The sequence below is a fragment of the Zea mays genome, chromosome 5, assembly GCF_902167145.1.
Source record: "Zea mays cultivar B73 chromosome 5, Zm-B73-REFERENCE-NAM-5.0, whole genome shotgun sequence".
Lineage (NCBI taxonomy): Eukaryota > Viridiplantae > Streptophyta > Magnoliopsida > Poales > Poaceae > Zea > Zea mays.
The window spans coordinates 215,424,195-215,445,663 of NC_050100.1; the positions used below are offsets into that span (position 1 = coordinate 215,424,195).

At 44.0% G+C, this 21,469-nt stretch overlaps 1 pseudogene; it reads left to right on the forward strand.

Annotated features, from left to right (window-relative positions):
* The first annotated feature begins 3,390 nt into the window (after positions 1 to 3,390).
* The window catches only part of LOC118471967 (uncharacterized), a 49,562-nt pseudogene continuing 31,483 nt past the window's right edge, over positions 3,391 to 21,469 (forward strand).

Here is a 21,469-nt window from a genome sequence, read left to right on the forward strand (position 1 = left end):
GCCTCAAAAGTTTGAGAAAGATATGCGTTAAAAAGAAAATCTAACCTTTTTTTAAGAGCAGGCTCGGTTCCTCATCATTCTTCAGCTAGCGAGGTGGTATTATTCTAGTGTTACACTGTATGTATGTGTCTTCGTGTCGAGTTAGGGTTGGGTGTTTTCTCATGGCCTGTTATAGGTAATGGTCTGATGGTTAGGCCATCTCTAGCAGACCGTGTAAATAGCCGGACAAAGTACTATTTTGCACTGCATATTATATTGTTTGTAGAATTGAGACCTAAGAGCATTTCCAACAATGTGACCTATAAAATTGCCCTATAATTTAAAAATGAGTATATTTTGTAGAATTTAGGGCACGGACAAAATACCTCGCTCCAACAGTAAAACCTTAAATCTAGATTATAGGACAGCCCACTACGGTGTTTTTGAGGCACTTCAGACAATGCCCTATAATTTTTTGACCAAATTTTATAAAACGAGGTACTATTGGAATATTTTTCACTGTGTAAAGCTTCATATTTCAATTTAAGACACTAATTTGAGGTATTGTTTGAGATGCTCTACGGCAAGACATGACGAGATAGGCCAATCATGAAAGGCTTGAGCATTGAAGGAGAGCAAGCAGAGGGTGAATGCAAGTGCGAACTTGGCCTCAACCTCCTCATGAAGAGGCAAGCATTTGGACACTTCACAATAGCATGGCGAGCGCACATGGCACGACACAACATACGTAGAGGCAGGGCCTAGCAGGTTCATGAAACCGTTCGATTGATCCGGCTAATTGGCCAGTAAATCAGTAATCGGTGGCGGCTCGTAAGGCCGTATCACCGATTTACCCATTTAAATTTAGAATATTTTGTAAATTTTGAAAAATTTGATGCCAGTTTTTTATAAATACTATAAAGTATTTTAAGACTTTTCACATAAACCAAATTTGAAAACACTTAAAAGATTTAAAAATAAAAATCAAACAAGTTTCAAAAATAAAAAGGGAGATAAACCAGACGATTTTGCTAACTAGCCTCCCCTGTTAGCCAATTAATCGGGCCCAAATAGAGATAAACCGAGGGTGGCCTCTAGTAGCAAGGTGTCGGGTATCATAATTAGTGTACTTGGATTGTGTCCCTAAGCATACCTAACACCTGAGTATTAAGAAATCAAACAAAAAAACGCACTCCTTGAGGCCACTAAGGGTTGAATCACGATTCGCCCGGACCCCCGCTCAACGGTCGCTCAAAACTACGTCTTGCCCGAGCCCATCCTCGTGTGAAGGTTGTGCCCGTGTGAAATCCTTGACTCGGCCGAGGGCCCCACTTTACAGAAATCAATTTCTGTCTCACCTAAGCTCATCTCGAACGAAGGATAGCCTCGAGCCCGGTATCGACCAAAGTTCTCGGGGACCATGAAGACATGCGCATTAAATGCGATGATACAAATATCTGCTCCATGTGACACCACAGTCAACAGAGGACGATGGGACAGCGGTCCCATCTACTTTCACCGACTAAGATGACGCACGCCCACGAAAATCGGACGCTGCTCCCCCACTCTGGTCGCTGTTCCCAAGCAACTCTGAATGGGACGTGCAAATGTCTAAAGCACAGCCTCACCCTCGGGAGAGAACTCCACCTAGCCTGAAGATGGCTTCCGACTCGGGAGGAAACTCCGCCTCGCCCGAGTTTGGTCTCGATCAACTGCCCTGGCAGTAGGGCATACCACCAACTCCACGCGAATCGCGCAGACGACCACTCCGGCTACTGTGCTGACCACTCCATACACATTTGTGTGTCCAGGCGCAGGCCCGACGATGGCCTCGGGAGAAATCTTTGCCTCGCCCAAGCATGGCCTCGGCCTAAATAACATCGACAAAAGGACGTACGATGCCACCAACCATTCCATAAAGACAACTGACAACGAGATGGCTATAGAAACTACAGGGCTGGTGTCAAGTCTACTTTATGCCATATGGGAGGAATTATCATGCGCTTTTCACCATACTTATCATTATTTCAACAACTACGACTCGAATAACACATCCACAAAATGGGCTCGGGTACGCATCCGAGCCCCCGATCCGGGCCTCGGCTCTCTTATTGGTCAAGATACGGGATATAGGGGTTGGACATCCTTCTCTTGATCAATGACAACAACAAGGACAGAAGCCATTCCGATGGCCATACTACTGCAGGGGCATGGGATGCCTCCTCTCCACATTACGATAAACCTTTGTGCTCTTAGGATCCCTTCTTGAGGCTATAAAAGGAGGAGTCCAGGGCTTCCAGGAAAAAGGAGGATAGCACACTTCACCGATTGCCCTCCACGACCGATATTGGCACTTGCCTCAATCATCCACAGAGACTTAGGATTCACTCCCTCTCTCGACCATCTTGTACCCCTACTACAAGCACTTAGGTGCAAGATGATACAAGTCTCATCCCCCTTTGCTAGAAGTAGGGCCTTCTATTGCTCGAACCAGAATAAATCTTATGTCTTCTTGCATCACCATCTGGACGGGAACACGCATCACACATTAACGTGTTGGTTTGGACCCTCTGATCAAAACACCGACAGTTGGCGTGCTAGGTAGGGGCTCGCTGCGTGTTGACACCACGTTCCCACCAAGACTCTAGATGGCCAATCCTGAGCACCCTTTGCAGCTCGGCACGATGATCTGGTCTGAGAGTCTCAAGTTCATGTCCCTTGGCTTCGGCTATGACATGGTGCTCCTCGCGCATAGACACCCATCTGACGCTGACTACCATTTCTCCCAGCCAGGGAGCACGACCACGCCTGCTCACCTGGCCAAAGGAGGGACATACAGACCTCCGTCGTCGTCCTTCTCACCGTAGGAGACAGAGATGGAACAACCGCAACCGCGCCATGGGCAGCGCTCCACGCCCAGCCGATGCTTCCAAGCAGGCTGACGACGTAGACTCCCTTGCGATGACCTATCGTGCGTTAGCTTCATGCCCGGGGTGTCGACATCAACATACGTTGCTCCAACGCCGACTCCACCGGCTCCCTCTCCCGCGGATCGGGAGGTACTGGCTCCCCTTCCCGTGGATCGAGAGGTGCTAGCTTCACCAGCTCCCCCTCCTATGGGTCGGGAGGTGCCAGCTTCATTGGCTCCCCCTCCTAGGTGCCGACTCCACCAATAGACTGGGGGAACCATCGGTATTCAATCCCACCCCCTTCTGGTTTAGCTTCGATCCTCCAGGCTAACCCTATACGACGAGCACCTACACTAGTATGTATGAGGAACTCCCAGGTCATCATCTGCGGTCGGCATTAGACCTGCTTGCAACCTCTCCAAACTTGGAGTACGTAGGATTTGAGGCAGAGGATGATTTTGGTCCTAGCCTAGACTTCTCTGGGCTATGTGATCTCGGGACCATGCGACATTTCTTATCCACGTGTGACAACTACCTCTCCGACGGTTCCGATGACTACAACTCTGATGATGAGGGTTACGACTCGACTCGGGAGTGCTTCCATGTCAGGCACAAGGAGCACGGTGAAGGAAACCAACTTGTCATGCCTCGAGAGGCCAACACCCCGGCACTAGCCCCACACGCCGGAGAGCAAATGGAACAAGGTGAGGTTCAGACCCTCGCAGGGTGTCAGATCGTGGACCTCGAGCAGCTCCTTTTGAGTTATACATGTTACGTTACCTAATTTCTTCTTCAATACTTGATTATGGTTGCCTAAACCTGAAGATATTTGTTTCGCTTGGCTGTGGACTAGTTTCAGCAATAGGTTATTTTATTTAGGGACATGTTAACATGAATAATTTCTCATGCAAAGGTAGAGCAGCTTCCGGGTACAGTAATGGCATTTTTACTTGACCGGTTGACCCAATAAGCCAATATGCTTCCTAGTGGAAAACAGACCCATGAGCAAAAGCTCCTTGCCTTGAATGTTGAACCCTAGAATTCATTGATGATCAATATATGGAGAAGCTTGAATACATATCATTATGTGATAGAGATTTTGTTTGCTTATGTCATCTGATTGGGATGATAATTTGTTTTTGTTTATCTTAAAATTAGTAACTAATGTCTAATACAACTTCTGATTAGATTGGCAAACATCTTGGACTCAACAATTCAAAAAAACTTCATAAATGAGTATCATCCATGCTAAAAAAAATTCAACCTAACATGGGAAGCAGAAGTTCCAGACAAGACATCGTAGTACCGAATTTGGACTTCAAAAAACTTCTCACTCTACAAAGCTGGTACTGCTCTGCAAAATTTTGAGGCACTCTCAGAAGACTGTGATGATTGTTCGGATTTGTGGTCCCTAGTTTCATCTAAAGATTTGGAATCACCTAGTTCACAGAGCAAATTACTCTTGCTTGAAGAAGAGAACCATGACAAACCAATTGGACATCATATCCAGAACAACCGTGATGCTTCTGCTGCAGTTTCCCAGTTAGTTGAAGAAGGTACAATTACTTAGATTTGCACAATTTTTTTCTCTTCATTTGGTTAAGGTTCTGTGGTTAATATATCTGGGGATTGCCATGCTGCAGTAAGAGCTCGCAGTTTCTGTACTGTCTATAAACTGTGCCATGTTTGACTTTAAGATCACTAGTAGATCCATAGAGCTTTATGCTTTTTCGAAGCATATATCTATTAATGCATCTATACTTCTATAGCTGGACAATATAATCTGTTTCAAATCCTGCATATATTTTCCTCACAGAGTCATATTTTATTTAAATCACGAAGGGTGTGCTCTTTGGTTGTCTCTCCCAAAGTTCATAAGTTTTTCAGCTAAGGGTGGTTATCAGTTCAAAAAAATTTCAAGTAATACCATGCCCTGACTTTGCGGGCTACTACTATAGTTCCTGCGTATAGTTAGGGGTGGTAATGGGCTTTACATTTTACACTATAAAATTTGAGGATCGGATCATATTAGAATTAGAATCAGACTCTATTTTCTATTCATTTTTGAACTAAACTTAATTAAGGGCTCAAATGAATCGTGAAGAAACATTTGAATCGTGATGCATTACCACCCCTTTGTATAGTTAAGTTTCTTCATATGGGATTAGTTAATCTTTTTCTTGGCAAACTGGCAAGCTATATATGTTTAGGTTGCAACCAAATTGCTATTAAACTCAATGTAAGTGATCACATGCTTTTTTCCTAGATAAACTTGCTTCGAATCAGAGGAGGCGTCGGTGCCGTCCATTATCTTCTGATGATCAACGCCATAGAAGGATTCTACACATGTTAAAGGTTGCTTCCCAAGTACTTGTCAATCGAGATTCCTTGCATAAATGATCTATCAAATGCAAATGTGTATCTAATTTAATATTTGTGACAGTTCAATATTGAATGTCATGGCATGGAATTTACTGTACATTTGATGCAGTACCTGTTCCATATTTCAGTTGCATTGTGTATGCATCCTGTCATGTGCTGGTCTTATTTATCTTATTATTATTTATTGTTTTTCATGTACTCGATTATTTCTTGTGTTCGTAATTTGAAATTGCAGAAACGGGTCAGATTTTTTCTAGGTGTTGGCTTTAGGCCAGTATGTTTTTAATGGGGTGGGGTATCCCTGGTTTTTGCATATAGCCATATAGTATGGTGATATGGTACTGATAGTTACTCTAGCATTTCATATTTTTCTTCCAGATAAAACTGTTTCAATTGTACTCCATTATTTTGTATTTTTTCCATATTAAACTATTTTGATCGTTTATATTTCTTCAAAGGGTTGGGCTCTGTATATTTGTGGTCACCATGACCCATGAAACAAGCCTATACTTTGTGGGCTTTGATAAATGTTCACATGCATTCTTGTCCTTGTCACCCTAGGTAATACTATCCCCGTTTTCAAATATATGTTGGTAGTAAAAAAATCTGTGCAGTTAAATCCTCTGATTGTGACAAACTAACGAAGTAAATTGTATGAGTTGGTAGTTTGGATAACTGCCACTGTATTCATTAATTTTTTTAGCAATATAACAGATTTAAGATTTTACAATTCTTTTATCATTTTCATGTACAACAATTTTCGAAGTGGCATACTGCCATACTGGAGACCACTTGATATATTTTTGAATGGAGCAAGTATTACTACTTAGACAATTCTTTTTAAATCCTAGTCAGAGTTAGTAACAGCAACTTTCAGCTTCCAACATTTCCTTTTTTTGTGTGTTCATGTTCATGCTATCCCTTTGTGTGCCACATGTCTACTTGTATTTGATCATTCTGGTTGTCTTTTCTCTTTTGGGCCCTGCAGAAGAAGAAATTTGTACTGAAGGTGGAGTTACATAAATGGTTAGAACGGCTTGAAAAGAAGGACGGGAAAATAATGGATAGGAAGACATTGACTCGCACGTTGAATAAGCTTCAGCAAGAGGGAAGTTGTAAATGTATCAAAGTCAGTGCTCCATTGGTGACAAATTATGCTCGCAGTCGTCTCTTTGATGTAATACTGCATTCTTCTGTTAGAGACGTGTCACCAGAACTTGTGGAGCAATTTAGGACCAGACAAAGGAACTTTGACACCGAATCTCGCGCAGGTGCAGCAGCTAAAGTGAAGCAAAATCAACATATGACTGCCATACCTGGTCTGAGGATTTCACGCAGAGTTAAAGTTTACAAACCATTACTATTAGAAGCTATGTATGCAAATGGATTCATAGGCGCAAAGATGATTCGAGCAAAGTTATTTCATAAATTTCTGTGGGCTTATGTCAATTCTTTGCCAAATTGGTGCAATGCATTTGGTTGTACCAAAGCAGGGCAGTATGATAAGAGCCTTAATCAATCATGCCTGTTATTTTCTATGGAAGCAGCTATGAAAGAAATGCCCCTTGAACTCTTTCTACAAATTGTTGGGTCAGCAAAGAAGATTGATAACATGATAACGTTGTGTAGGCTTGGAAAAACACTTTCAGAAATACCTACAGAGGAATACAATCAGATCTTGGATACTCATGCCAATGGCCGACTCTCACGTTTAGTAAATATTTTGGACAAGCTCAAGGTAATAAACTTTATTCTTTTCTAATATTTGTAGTTAGCCTTGTGAAAAGCTACAACTTAGGCGTGCTCCTGAAAACTATTACCGAACATTAATCTTAAAGGTTATTCAGTAATTGCTATACTTGGCACATATGTTTGATACTTGCTATATTGTTCAATAATTAATCCTTAATTGCGTAGGTGACTAGGTTGTGACAAACTTACCACTTTATCTATGTTTCACAGCTAGTTCAGCTTGCAAAAGAATTCTTAGAAGATGCTGGTGTATCGTCAAATGCCATGTATACACATTCGATGGAGCTCAGGCCTTACATCGAAGAACCCATGCCAAGAATTCTTCCATCTTCCCAACTGAACAATCATCGGAAAATTCGGCATGATTTTGTACTTTCAAAGAAAGAGTTTGTTGATTCTTATTGGGAAACACTAGAGTGCTGTTATTTAACAGCTGGTTTGGCTGACCCGTTAAGTGCCTTCCCTGGCAGTTCTATCCCGGAGGTTTGTCTCATCTGCTGTACATCATTGATGCATAGGATTATCGCATACGTTGAATAAATGTACTTAGCGCCTGTTTGTTTGCTCCCCAACTTACATAAGGTAGCTTCTGGGCATGGGCAGTACGGTGAGAAACACCACCCTTGATGCCGAAATAAGTTTCCCATATTTGTGTTTACCATACTGCCCTTGGGCCATAAGCTATCTTATATAAGTATGGATGAAAACAAACAGACCCTTCGAATTTGAATTATCAAATTCCTCAACTTTGAATGCTAATATAGCTGTGTTAACTATTTATATTGACAACTGTGAAAATAGTGACTTGGATTTGACATGAGAAAATTTCATAATATATACTCCCTTAGTTCCAAATTATAAGACATTTTGGCTTTTCTAGATGTAGAACTTTTGCTACGCACTTAGATATACACTATGTTTAGGTTCATAGCTAAAGCAATGTATCTAGTAAAACACACACACGCTATTTTGGCACCACTCCCTAACACACATCTTGTGCGCACGCCTAGCCAACCAACCTTCCTCCCACTCCCAAAAAATGACGCGTCCATGCATGACTTGATGTTCCGTTTAAAAAAACATCTACTGAACCGAGTGTCAAAATTGAAAACCGATTTCACCATTGTATTCATCGCGACGAAAGCTTCAAAACTAGATCCTACTTGACATATTTATCTCATAGTTTATCTAGGTCAGTCATTCCATCTTTTAGTCTCAGTCATTCATGAGAATTACTGAGTTAACAGTCGTTTAGCGAATCAACCATTCTATAGAAAACATGCATTACGAGAATGGAAGTGAACAAACTTATTCATTCTATGAATACTCAGCATTCCATCTTTTTAGCCTCAGTCCTTCATGAGAATAATTGAGATACCAATCATTTAGTGAGTTAGTCATTCTTTTTTTTTCTCGAACGTGCAAGAGACATGCGCATCATTTCATTAAGAAGGGAGGAAAAAAGGATCCAAAATGGATCAGTACAAGAAGACCCCCGTTACGGTGGTCGAAAACAAAGAAGACCCCCATTACGCTTGCTCTTCAGTGTGCACTGGAGCCGAGTCATCCCCGTAGGGGTTCTCAAGGCCCGCACGGTGTTCAGCAGTGTGATCGGCTGATCGCTGCATTGGTCTTCAATGTGCACCGGAGCCGAGGCATCTCCGAAGGGAGTCTCAAGGCCCGCATGGTGTTCTTCCGTGTGATCGCAGCAAGTACCATCCGCGAAATTCTGCTTAGTGTGTTTAGGCTCTGCATGTTTAGAGATGGCAGCATGTTGAATTTGCTCTTCAAAGCGCACCGGAGCCGAGGCGTCCCCGGAGGGAGTGTCTAGGCCCGCACGGTGTTCTTCGATGAGATCGCAGCAAGGGCCAACCACAGAATTGTCCAGCACAGAAGAGTTAGGATTCGTCTGTTTGTAATCCAAGCATCTTGGTCCCAGCCTTTCTTTGGCTAGACGTTGTTGCTATCCCTGCTCACCAAGACTGAAAGTGTTGATGTCTTCACGTGGTCCGCCTCGTGGTGAGTGTGACCGAGGCCGTCGGTGTGACCTAGGGCCATCATCATGATCACGAGGCGATGACAGTGAGGCTGAGACCAAAGGAGCAGTAGCAGCTGAAGAAGGGATAGACCGTCTAATCTTCACTGAATAACCCAAAGAAATAACTCCTTGCGAATCTCCAGTAGGCGCCTGCAGAGGTTCAGTGATCCAGAGCTCTCGTGACTCCGGAATCATGGATGTATCAATGCACCAGGCAGAGCATCTGAAGGAAACAAGGTCACTCAGGCCAGAGGTATCCAGATGCACCTTAAATAGCTAAGCAAATGGGTTTATCAAATGTTCCACCGTGGTCGTCTCCCACATGTGCACTAGGATGCCATCTAATTCTAGGTCAACCAGCTGAGGAAGAGTTCTGCCAGAAGAGTTGAAAAATCTAGACCATCGCTTGCAGACCACTGTGAAAGTCGCAGCCCGCTGAATGGACCACCTCGTGTCAAGCCTTTGAGCCAAATCTTCAGACGGGAGAACCAGCAGGAAACTATTTGGGGATAAAACGATGGAGAACAAGGGAGTCTTCAGCGATTTCCAATCTTGGTGAGAGCAGGGATGCCACTTCGAATTCAAATATTGAGTCACGGTTGCTGATCACCGAGACAACCACTGCCAAGCGAAGATCTTCCTTGGCAACAGTCATGGCGTGGTTCCAACCCAGTAAGCATGGGGGTACAAGCCTTAGAGAAGGCAAACAGGGCTGCACATAAATCCTGCTCCCATCATCTCTGGGAGGGGTGGGGTGGGGGGTTTCGCCTCTTGCGAGAGTGACGACGGCGAGAGCGGCCCCTGATAGTGACGACATCCGCGCCCACTGCATGGTCAGTAGCCATCCCTTGAATCATATACTGGTTGCCTGTGACTGTAGCCACCGAAGTCTTCCTCCACCACACCTTTCGAGGCGCTGCAGGATGAACAAAGCGCCTCGCCTGGCACAGACCACCAGACAACGGAGGGGGAAGTCTGCTCTAGACAGACTGCAAGGTCCCAGGAGGTTGCTGATTCTGAAGACGGGACCAAACAGAAGCTTTGCCTGGAACGACACCACCAAGACGGGATCACACCGTCTGCTTGGGAACAGATGTGGAAATTTGAGCACGAACTGGAGCCACAGGGCAGAGGGACGCCCTATGCCCAAGCCCACAGCACTTGAAACACCTTGTCTTTGAACGGCAGTCTCGGACCAGGTGACTTGGGGAGAGGCAGTTGAAGCACCTGCCGGAAAGATTGGCAGGTGCAGGTCGCTGGAACCTGCTAGCCTTCAGACGCGGCCGCTTGGAACGCCGGGACTCCACTGTCTGCCAACCATCAGCGGCGCACTTCGTAGGTCCCCCACGACCGATGACTGGAGAACCACGTCCTGAAGCTCCCTGCATAGAGACACCCGAGGCCCAGACTTGGGAGTCCGACCAGCCGGAGAAGGCCGGGAAAGCAGCACCACGTCGCGGAAGGAGGGGCCAGAGGAGACACTCCCAGCGGAGCTGCAGGAGCCGCCACTAGCGGGACTATCCGCGCGCCAGCGATCAGGCTTGGACCGCCCGTCAAGCTTGAGCAGAGCCGCGCATAGAGGAGGAGGATGGGAGGAAGCGGACGCCTGCAGGGGGGCTAAATGGGTGGAGGGAGGGGCGGCGGCGATCCCCTGGAAGGTGGCCGCCGACCCTGGAGTGGGCGTCGGTGTGGGGCATTAGGGAGTGCAAGCGTCGGCCCCGGAAGGGACGCGCGGGAAGGGAGGGAAGGGACATACCTGGGACATCGGACTCCGCTGAGTTAGTCATTCTAAAAAACAGGCATTACAAACAGCCAGCTCTTCGCTAGCTGCCGAAGTGCTGTTGCCAGAAGTCTCACTACTGCTAGAGCTATTTGAAACACTAATGGTGTGTTTGGTTTAATGCATGGAGTGATCCATCGTCTCACTCCTCACTTTGATGTTTGGTTTGTGGAATGGATGGGTTGATCCATCACCAACTAATCCCCTACAAGCGTGAGGAATGGAGTCATCCAAATTTAATTCCACCAAAATCATTGGATGAACTCATAATGCACTACCTCATCTAGAACAGGGTTTTTCCTCAAACCAAACAACCCTTAATTTCCTGAATCTAAACACCAGTATCGACTCTATTGCTTGTTTGTACCTTTTGGCTTATATTGGCAGATCTACAGCCGCAAGCACTTCATTGTTTGTTACTTGTCAGAATCATTACACTATCTATTACTGAATCCTTGTTACTTGTCAGAGTTTTCCCACTATTTATTACTGAAACCCATTATACCCACTGGAAACTGTATTAGCTGGAAGTGGCTATCTGTCTAGCTCTCTTAGACCAGAGCATTTATTTACATTGTTTTGATACTATATGAATATATGATGTTCTGTTTCATATAGGTTTCTCATCGTCGTTCATGGTGTTCACTTAGAGTCATGACTACTGAACAACGACTGGAGTTGCAACAGCGTATTATGGATGTTGGTGAGAAGGGGAAAATTCCTTTTAAAGACTGTGTTAGAATAGCAAGAGAACTGAATCTTTCTGTAGAGCAGGTATGCGTTTAGATTTTCCTTCGTTATCATTTATTGATCTGAAGCACTATATTAATTTAATCTCATTTTGCATTTCTGTATTTCTTTAGCTTGTGTTTTTAACTCTATGCTACCACAGGTTTGAACATAAGTAGCATGAAGTGCACTGTTTTAACATGCAAAATGGTTCATTTGTCACCATCTTTGAGTTTTTTGCGTTTAAGCACGTGAGACAGAATGTGCTACTTTGCATTATTTGCTTGACCGTGTCGTTATCCTGTGATCTCCCCCTTCTAGTTCTAGATGCTTCCCTACTCTCTGTCATGGGGTTTTGATGGATAAGGGAACCTTATCTTAACATATTTACACAACACATGCTGCAAAAGGTTGAGAGGGAGAGAGACGGTATGCTTAGCGAAATAGTTGTTGCTACACTCTACAGCGTAGGGGCAGATGGGGCAAATAAGGAATATAAGGGCAAGGGGATACATGGTGAGTCCTCTGGTTTACCCTGATTGAGTGAACAATATGCAACAAAAGCGATATGTGCTTGGTTTAATTAGTGGATAAAAACTCGGTGCTATAGATAATATGAATAATAGATACCTGGGAAGAACAAATAAATAAAGGCAATTGCAATATCGATTGGAATGTAACATCACTGGCAAAAATCGGACACATGTACAAAAATATCCTGTAACAATGTGCGAGCTGCTTCAAAGCTACCTTGCATAGCACTCACTCAGGCAAGAGTTCAGGGGCAAAGCTAGGTAGACAACACTGGGTGCAAATGCACCCATATAAATTTGCAAAACTAGTGATTTAGACTAGATTTTCACCATATATGCACCAACTACAAATTGTTATTATGCACCCTTAAAGGATGTGCACCCTCCGATTCACTCTAGCTTTGCCACTGCTAGAGTTAGGTCCAGTGGTGCACATTGTGAGACAGGATATTTCTTACTATTGTTTGTTTGTTTCATTTATTTATCTTTTCGTGCTGATTGGCATTTCTCATTGTCTATTCTGTATACAGTTCTTCATTAGTGTGCTGATCAGCTGGATTGGTTCCATATAGGTACTTCGCCTTTCATATGAAAGGCAATCTCGGCTCCATGAACAGCCCAGCTTTACTTCTAAACAAAAGCAGCAAAGAGTTGGTTCTGGATTGACTCCTGTGAGAAGAAAGAGACGTGCCGATGGGACCAGCCTGAAGCTTCTGAAACGTACAGTACAAGCAAGTGGATCTGCTGAACAAATATTGGAGCAACCTATTGTTGATGAAGAAGTACCAATGATCAGTCGGTATGCTATCTTAAGAAAGAGCTGCATGAGAAGTAAAAGATTCTTTTGGACATGTGAATCTGATAGGTATTATTATTTTTGTCTGCCCATGCTTGGTCTGAAAATTGATTTCTAAACCTCAATACTTTAGTTGATGATCATGCACGATGGTCCTGACCATTTTATTATTATTTGTAGAAAACTTCTGATGGCATACATTAGAGTGCGTGCAGTACTTGGGGCAAGATATTATCGTGTACCTTGGAAGTCTCTCTCTGATCTTCCAGCTCCACCACATACATGTCTTAGAAGGATGGCACTACTATTGAAAACAAACGGAAAGATAAGAGGAGCTGTCATGTGTTTATGTAACCTTCTTGGGGAACGGTATGTTAGATATCTTGAAAAGGAAAGGAGTTTGAAAAGGAGAAGATTGTTTCCCCAGATTTCAAACAGAAGTCAAGAAAACAGTTTGGATTCAGATTGTGAGCAATTCAATTGGGATGACTTTGAAGTTCCAGAGATAAAGAGTGCACTTAATGAAGTCCTTGAATTAATTCAAACAGAAAAAATAGATCAGGCCAAGAGAATTGGGCCTGTTAATCAAAAAAACATTAACAATGATAATGATGTCACAAAGGACACAATATGTTCTCAGGAACTGCCAGTAAGTAATTTCTACATTTAACATCAACAGCCGATACACAGACATATATTTGTCAATAATGTTTTTTTCATTTTAGAATAATCAGGCTATACTAGGTGAAACCAAAACGAGTGCAGTTTCAGAAAGTGGGTTCTGTGATCCTGAAAAATCATGCAGACATTCAAATGCAGAAAGTGAAAACATGGAAGTCTTCTGCAAACCTCAAGAAAAAATCATTAAGGATCACCGAAATAAGATTATTGAAAGAGGCATATGGAAATCATTGGCTGTTGCAAATGCCTTGGAGCTTCTGAAGTTGGTTTTCCTCAACACATCTTTAGGATCAAATGTACAAGCTTCACTAGCAGCAACACTGCAGCTTTATTCAGAGAGCGAGATTTTTACTGCTGTTTCCTTTCTTAAAGAAAAAAAATTCTTGGTTAGTGTATCTGAACTTATGTTTCCTTTGGAATATTTGCTTTTCAGTATGATGTGCCCAACTTAAGTACTTTTATTAGCATTCAGGACATGTTTGGTGTATGACCCTGATGAGCCTTACCAAATTTTGGCTCTTCCGAACCCTATGTGATGCGAAGATGTTGGCAAGTTCTAGATTTTGGTTTCTTGCCAATTTGCCATGCCAACTTGTCGGCAATCACAGAAGCGGTAGACTCATGTAAGTTTGCCAAAAACTGTGAATGTGATATGGATCCACAAGCTTATCATTTTTTCCCTGGCAAAATATAGCCAAACTTCATAATTCGAGTCTAGTCAGGGTTATCCTAGTTGGCCACCTTTGTTGGATTGGTGCTGCCAAATTTTCCTTGAACGCAAGGCTTTGGTGCCAATTCAAAGCTCCAAACAGCAGCCAATATTTGTTGCTAATACCAAACTGTAGTGTTTATTTTTGTTGGCTGTGAATGAGACATCTCGTAGTTTATGCAGCATGACAAATAGATGGATATGGGCTAAACTATGACTTTTGTTAGTCAAAGTTAAGCTCCATTAGATATTCTTCATTTCTTATCCTACAGTGAGCTGTGGTTTAAGTTGTTTTCTTAGTGTTCACACTTGCATACCAACCTACACTTAGGCTCTTGTTGTAGTTTCGTATGACTTCCCTTCTGCTACACAGCCTTCATCACTCTCTTACCTAAAAAAGAGGATGCCATCCTTGCCAAGGACTTTCGGCCTATTAGCTTGATCCACAGCTTCGCAAAGTTAATCTCGAAGATCATGGCAAACAGACTGAGAGTCTATATGGACAAGCTGATTTCTAAGAACCAAAGTGCGTTTATTAAGGGCCGATTCATTCAAGTCAACTTCATGTTAGTATAGCAGACTGCAAGATTGCTACATGCTCAAAAACAGCCTAGAATTCTTCTCAAGCTGGACATCTCCAAGGCCTTCGATTCAGTGTCTTGGTCTTTCTTACTTGAAGTATTGGAAAAGGTTGGATTCGGTCCTATATGGAGAGATGTGATCAGTGGGCTGCTTATGACCTCCTCTACCCAAATTATGCTTAATGGAGTGCCTGGAGAATACATCCAACACAAGAGGGGCCTGCGGCAAGGTGACTGTAAGTAGAGGGACTCTAACTCTCATCAAGAGGATGACACTATGAGTTGGGGCAATTTTCTGTTTATTTCTTCAAACACTACACAATGCCATACCCATCTAAGGGTTGGAGACCCATATTTATAGCCCTAGAGGCTGCACTACCACACCTTCTCACACACACTACACAACAGGATTGTCCTCTAGATGCTAAAGAGACTACAGAGGACAGTCAAAAACGACTGTTGTCCTCTAGATGCTAAAGCGACTACAGAGGACAGTCAAAAAGCGATTGCTGTCCTCTAGATGCTAAAGAGACTACAGAGGACAGTCAAGCTGTCCTCTAGATGCTAAAGGACTACAGAGGACAGTCAAAAGCGACTGCTGTCCTCTAGATGCTCAAGACTTATTCCATTGTTCTCCCCCTAAGTCTTGGGCGTCGTCTTGTGAGAAAGTTGGGCCATCCCGGACCTGGAGCAAAGCTCAACAAACTTGATCTTCCCAAGGGGCTTGGTGAGCAGGTCTGCAAGCTGATCCTTGGTGTTGATGTAACGCGCCTTGATGCTCTCTTCTGCCAAGCAGTCTCGGATGAAGTGGTATCTGTAGTACTCAAGTTGTATACCAAGTGTAATAAAGAGAATTCCTCGTTTTGTGTGTTTCATTTGCATCATAAAAAGAGCACCTATGTAATTGAGAGTGTCTAAATAAAACAATTATGCTAAAATAAAGAAAAAAGTGCATTTGTTGGAGTTTTATGTGTTGTGCATTAAATAAAACCATGAGGATAAAATAATAAGGTAATAATTATTTGAAGTTTGATTAAACCCTAAGTTTGAAATTAGAGTTTTGAAAATAAGGAAAAGAGAAGAGATATGGAAAAATAAATAAAATGTATACACAAATATCTTCAGGCTTACTATTTTTAGATGCAAAAATAGAGTTTATGAAAGAGGATCCACAAAAGTTTGAACTAAGTCAAATTTGGTTTGAAAATGAAGAAAGAAAACAGAAAAATAAAAAGAAAAAGGAGAAAACCTTACCTGGGCCGGCAGACTCCAATTCGGCCCACCCAGGGAAGCCTCACCGCGCAGCCCAAGCTATCCTTGGCGCCGACACCCCTACCCCACCTGTCAGTCCCCCTTGCGCCGCGCCTCGCCCAGCCTTCTCCGCTCGCGCGTCCTTGGTCACTGCTCCGCGGGGCCCCTCTGCCAGTAACGGTAGTGCGATGGCGCGCTGACCGTGTATGATTGACAAGCCGGGCCCACTCCTCATCCACACGCCGCATGGTGTCGCTTACACGTGGGACCGACGCGCCGGGTCGTGTGCTAACAGCTTCGCCGAGCTCCGCGCGGGCGCGTGCAACCACCCGCGCGACAATGGCGGGCCACAACCTCTTCTCCTCTGCCCGACTTGGACTCCAGAGGATTAAAGGGGTTCTCGTGACCACCACCTCTTCCCTACTCGCCTCGCCGTAGTGACCAGAGCACGTGTAACACAAAATCGTGGGTGAGAGAAGAGGGCTCGCGGCCGTGCTCGATTCGCCACGGTTTACCGGATCCTGCTGTCGATTGGAAGCGGGAGGTGGTCAGGGAAGATCGCACGATCGTGGGTGTGGCGTCTTCTTCCGCGAAGGGGCGTCGATTGCTCGTCAATTGCTTACCGTGGCGGAAAATCCCCGCCGGACCGCCAAGCTTCGTGGACGGGCATCACCTTACCTCGGCTGGCCACTGGTGAGTCGCCATCGTATCCATCATCCCTTCCTTTAGGCTATGCGCTATCGAATTGAAGTATGGTGTAGTTTTACCCCCTGGGTCCGCTATCCGGCCATGGCGCCGCCGCTGTGCGCCGCGTACCGAGTCGGACACTCGGAGTCGGCTAAAATTGATTGGGGGATCGAGTTTAGGGAGGCGTCTACTTTGCGTGGCGCGATTTAATTGCTGTTTGGTGCTCGGGCCGGCCGGATTCGAAATCCCGGCGGGCTCTCCGCCGTGCGAGGGAGCACCGTCGTGCCTTGGCTCGAGGAAGGGGACGCTGCGTCGACCGTTGATCGCATATCTAACGGCCATGGTTAGATGTAGGGGCGAAGTGGAGGGAACCGTAGATCTCCCAGTGAACGGCTCTGATTAGAAGAGAGATACCCCTTCGTCACGTAGCTCGGGTACCGTCGATCTCAGATCTAATGGATGGGGTTAGATTTAGCATAATTAAATCGCGACCGTTGAACGCAGATCCGACGGTGTAGATTATGTACCGTTTCGGCCGTGTGTGGATCTAATCTGGGCCGCACACTGGTGATCCAACGGCCCACATCTAAGGATACCCCTTCGCGGGGCAGTTTTTCTAAAGAGCCCCCGCAGAATTATGAAATAGAACCCGCCGTCCACCTATCACTGTACACTGAGTCTAGGATTTTATTCGCGCAGACCCCTGTGCTTTCTGGAAATTGGGGCCCAGTCCTGGGAATATTAAAAACAGAGAAATTAATATTAAAATTCATTTTTAATACAAAAACAAATCTAGAAACTTGTAAAATGCATAGAAAATTCATTTTAACTTCAAATTGAACCATTCCAATTTCTGCAATTTTGTACAATTATTCTCTACCATTTAGTGTCTCTGTTTTGGCATAAAAACAGTAAGAACATTAATTTAACATTTAATCCTACTATAATCACCTTAAATCTTAGGAAATTCATAACTTGAATTCTATAACTCCGAATTCAGTGATTCCAGTTCCTATGGTTTCATTTTAATGTGTAGATTTTTACTGTATATTTCATTCATCTGTTTGGTGTGATGTTGATTTTGGCTATACTATGTATGTATTGTGTTGATGCGAGTAGACGAGCAACCCACTGTGGAACCTGAGCTTCAACAAGTAGAGATAGCTGAGCAGGAGCTCGTTGAAGGCAAGTTGTGCCCTTGATCACTTCTTTTACCTATTCATGTTCTTATTATTCATAATGATCTGCATAGGTTAATTTTGATGGGACCCAATATGATACCCTAGATTTTGACTATCTTTATACCTTGTTTCACCACTCGTTTTACTACTAAATTTTTGGGTAGTACATGCTATTGCTTTATGTGGATTTGGGTATAAAGATATTTATGACTCATGACTACACTTTCTATTATCTGTTCATTATTTTATGTTCATGATAAGATCATTATGTTAATGGGAACATGGAGAACCACCCGGGAAAACAGTGCCACCACAAGGGTTTAATGGGACGCCCTTGGCTGATTAACTAGGAAAGCTAGTGGAAGACTACCTTACCCGAAAGGGGCAAGGGCAGTAGGGGAGAGGTCAGTGCGGGGAGGTCCCTGGTTGATTTTGCTGCGATGGCGGTCAGCCAGGAACCCTGTACTGGATCTTCCCATAAACTGTAGCGGGTTTTCGGAAGCTAGTGGAACTTTGTAAAGGCCTCGTAGTGGATCCCTAGCCATTCACCTTGGTAGTGTCTAAGGGCCTAGCTAACCCTGGCGACATGGGAAACACGACTTGTGGGTAAAGGGTACAACCTCTGCAGAGTGTAAAACTGGTATACTAGCCGTGCTCACGGTCAAGAGCGGCTCGGACCCTCACATGATTAATTATGGAACTTAAATTCAATTTGACATTTGCATCGCATTTGGGATTATTTTACTATTATTGTTCTTTATTATTATTAAGGTTTGGTATTTACTTACACTTAGTAATTGCTAATAAAATTTTGACCAACTTATAAAAGCAATGCTCAGCCTCAGCCTTTATTCCATTGATTAGCCTTACACTACATGAACTCCCACCTTTGGTGAGTTCATGCCACATTATTCCCCACGACTTGTTGAGCTATGAACGTATGTGAGCTCACTCTTGCTGTCTCACACCCCCCCCCACAGGAGAAGAGCAGGTGGTTCAGGAGGAGCTGCCTAACGCTGAGGAGTTCGATCTGATCTAGGAGGCGTTTCTCAGTCGACATTGGCGCCAACGATCCTTAGTTCGTTTCATGTTTATTACTTTTATTTTGTAATAAGTCTTCCGCTATGTAATAAATACTCTGATGATTTATGACATTTATCTCTATACACTCTGTTATTATATATGTTGTCTTCTTGGCGCATGTATGAGATGCACCCGGCTTTGTCCTTTAAAACCGGGTGTTACAGAAGTGGTATCAGAGGAAATGTTGACTGTAGGACGAAACCTAGATAGAAATGGACAAAACCCTTACTTACTTATCTTATTCTGATTCATTCTATACTTACCTTACTCTGATTCTTTCTATACTCATCTTGATCCTATCTCACCTTCTACTGTTCTACTCTGATCATTCTTACCTTTTCTACTCTGAGACAAGATGGATTTCAAACCTTGGAATCCCTACCCCTATGACATTCTTAAGAGTTAGGGAACCCGAAACAAAAGTTAAAACTATTTTCTTAAAAAAATGTTGGTTGATTGTGCTGATGCTAAATGTCTGATTTGCTTCTTTGATTGATTGAATTATTATAGATGGACATCTTAGCATGTACCAACATAAGGTATTGAATTAGCTATAGTAGGTGAAATCTTAATCTGCTTAGCTAATAAATCCCCCAAAGTAACACGATTGTAATTACTGCCTTGTCTACTGCTCTTTCTTACCATATGTATCTAACTCAGATGGTCAATACCAGGAGGGGTGGTGGAATTGATTTGCCTCCTAACCGACACACTCGAAGAATTTATAGACAACCTCAGCCGCAGCCTGCAGAGATGAATCCTCCTAATCCTCCACCAGGCGGAGTTGATCCACTGGTTGCTGCTCAGATGGCGGTGATGCAGCAAATGGCGGACACTATGGCTGATATGCGTGCCCAGATGCAGCAAGAACGCCAGGAAATGCGTCAGGAAAGAGAAGATATACGCCAGGAGTTGCGCCAGGAGAGAGATGAGATACGCCAAGAAAGGAGGGCACAACAACAGCAGCTGCAACAACAACTTCAACAACAGCAGCAACAGCAGCAAGTGCCATTGCCTCCACCACCACCACCAGTTCCACCCCGAGACAAGCATAGAGAGTTTATGAGTCATAAGCCACCTACATTCGCTAGCTCACCTGATCCACTGGACGCGGATGATTGGCTGAAGTCAATTGAGAAGATGCTGAATATTGCACAATGCACTGATCGGGAGAAGGTCTTATATGCTTCTGGACGTCTGACTGGTCCTGCTGCTGACTGGTGGGATTCTTATACTGCTGCCCATGATGCTGCGGATACTATTACCTGGGCAGAGTTCAGTACGCAGTTCAGGAACTACCATATTCCAGCTGGGATGATAAAGATCAAGAAGAAAGAATTTCTGTCGCTGAAGCAAGGAAGTATGTCAGTCAGCGAGTACAGAGATAAATTTATTCAGCTGTCGAGATATGCTCCAGAGGAAGTTGCTGAGGATGAGAAAAAGCAGGAGCATTTTATTGAAGGACTTAATGGACCGCTGCAGTATGCTCTAGTGGCACACACTTTTCCATCATTTCAGAGACTGTTGGATAAGGCTCTTGCTATTGAACACAAGCGTGTTCAACTGGGCGATTTGAAGAGGAAGGCTATCTCACAGGGACAGGGTAGCAGCGGTGTTCGTCCTCGCTACAGTTCACCACAGGGTACACCGACTCGACCCGGAGGACCACGCCCAGTTCAGCAATCACCACTGAGGACTCCACCTCCTCGACAGGCTACTCCCACGGGCACCCCGACAAAGTTTGCAGGACAGAGTCCGGGCACTCAATGTTTCAAGTGTGGGAAGATTGGTCATTATGCAAATGTCTGCCCACAGAGGATTGCTACTACTCCAGCTCAGAACAAGCAACAGACCCCTAGCAAGGGATATTCTATAGCCAGGGTGAATCAAGTCAGCGTTGATGATACTCCTGATGGTGGGGACCTCGTAATTGGTATGTTTTATGTTAATACAATTCCTGCAACCATATTATTTGATTCTGGTGCTACACATTCATTCATGTCTGCTCGATATGCCAACACAAATGAAATACCACTACTAAATATGAGAAAACCCCTGATAGTAATTACACCTAAAGGGCCTGTTGAGGCGAATCAAATGACACGTAGATTGACATTAACCATTATGGGTAGAGAATTTGGAGCTACTGCTATAATATTAGAGTCAAGCAGTATAGATCTGATCCTTGGTATGTCATGGCTAAGAAAGGCAAAGGCCGTTATAGCATGTGGTAGAGGTACCGTAGAGCTCACTACCACTAAAGGAGAAAGATTTCAAGTTAATATTGCAGTAACCTCCTCATCCATGCGTGCAATGTTCTTTATGCCTGAGGAGTTTGTTGGTGACAACATCCGGGTGGTCAGAGATTTTCCGGATGTCTTTCCAGAGGAGTTACCAG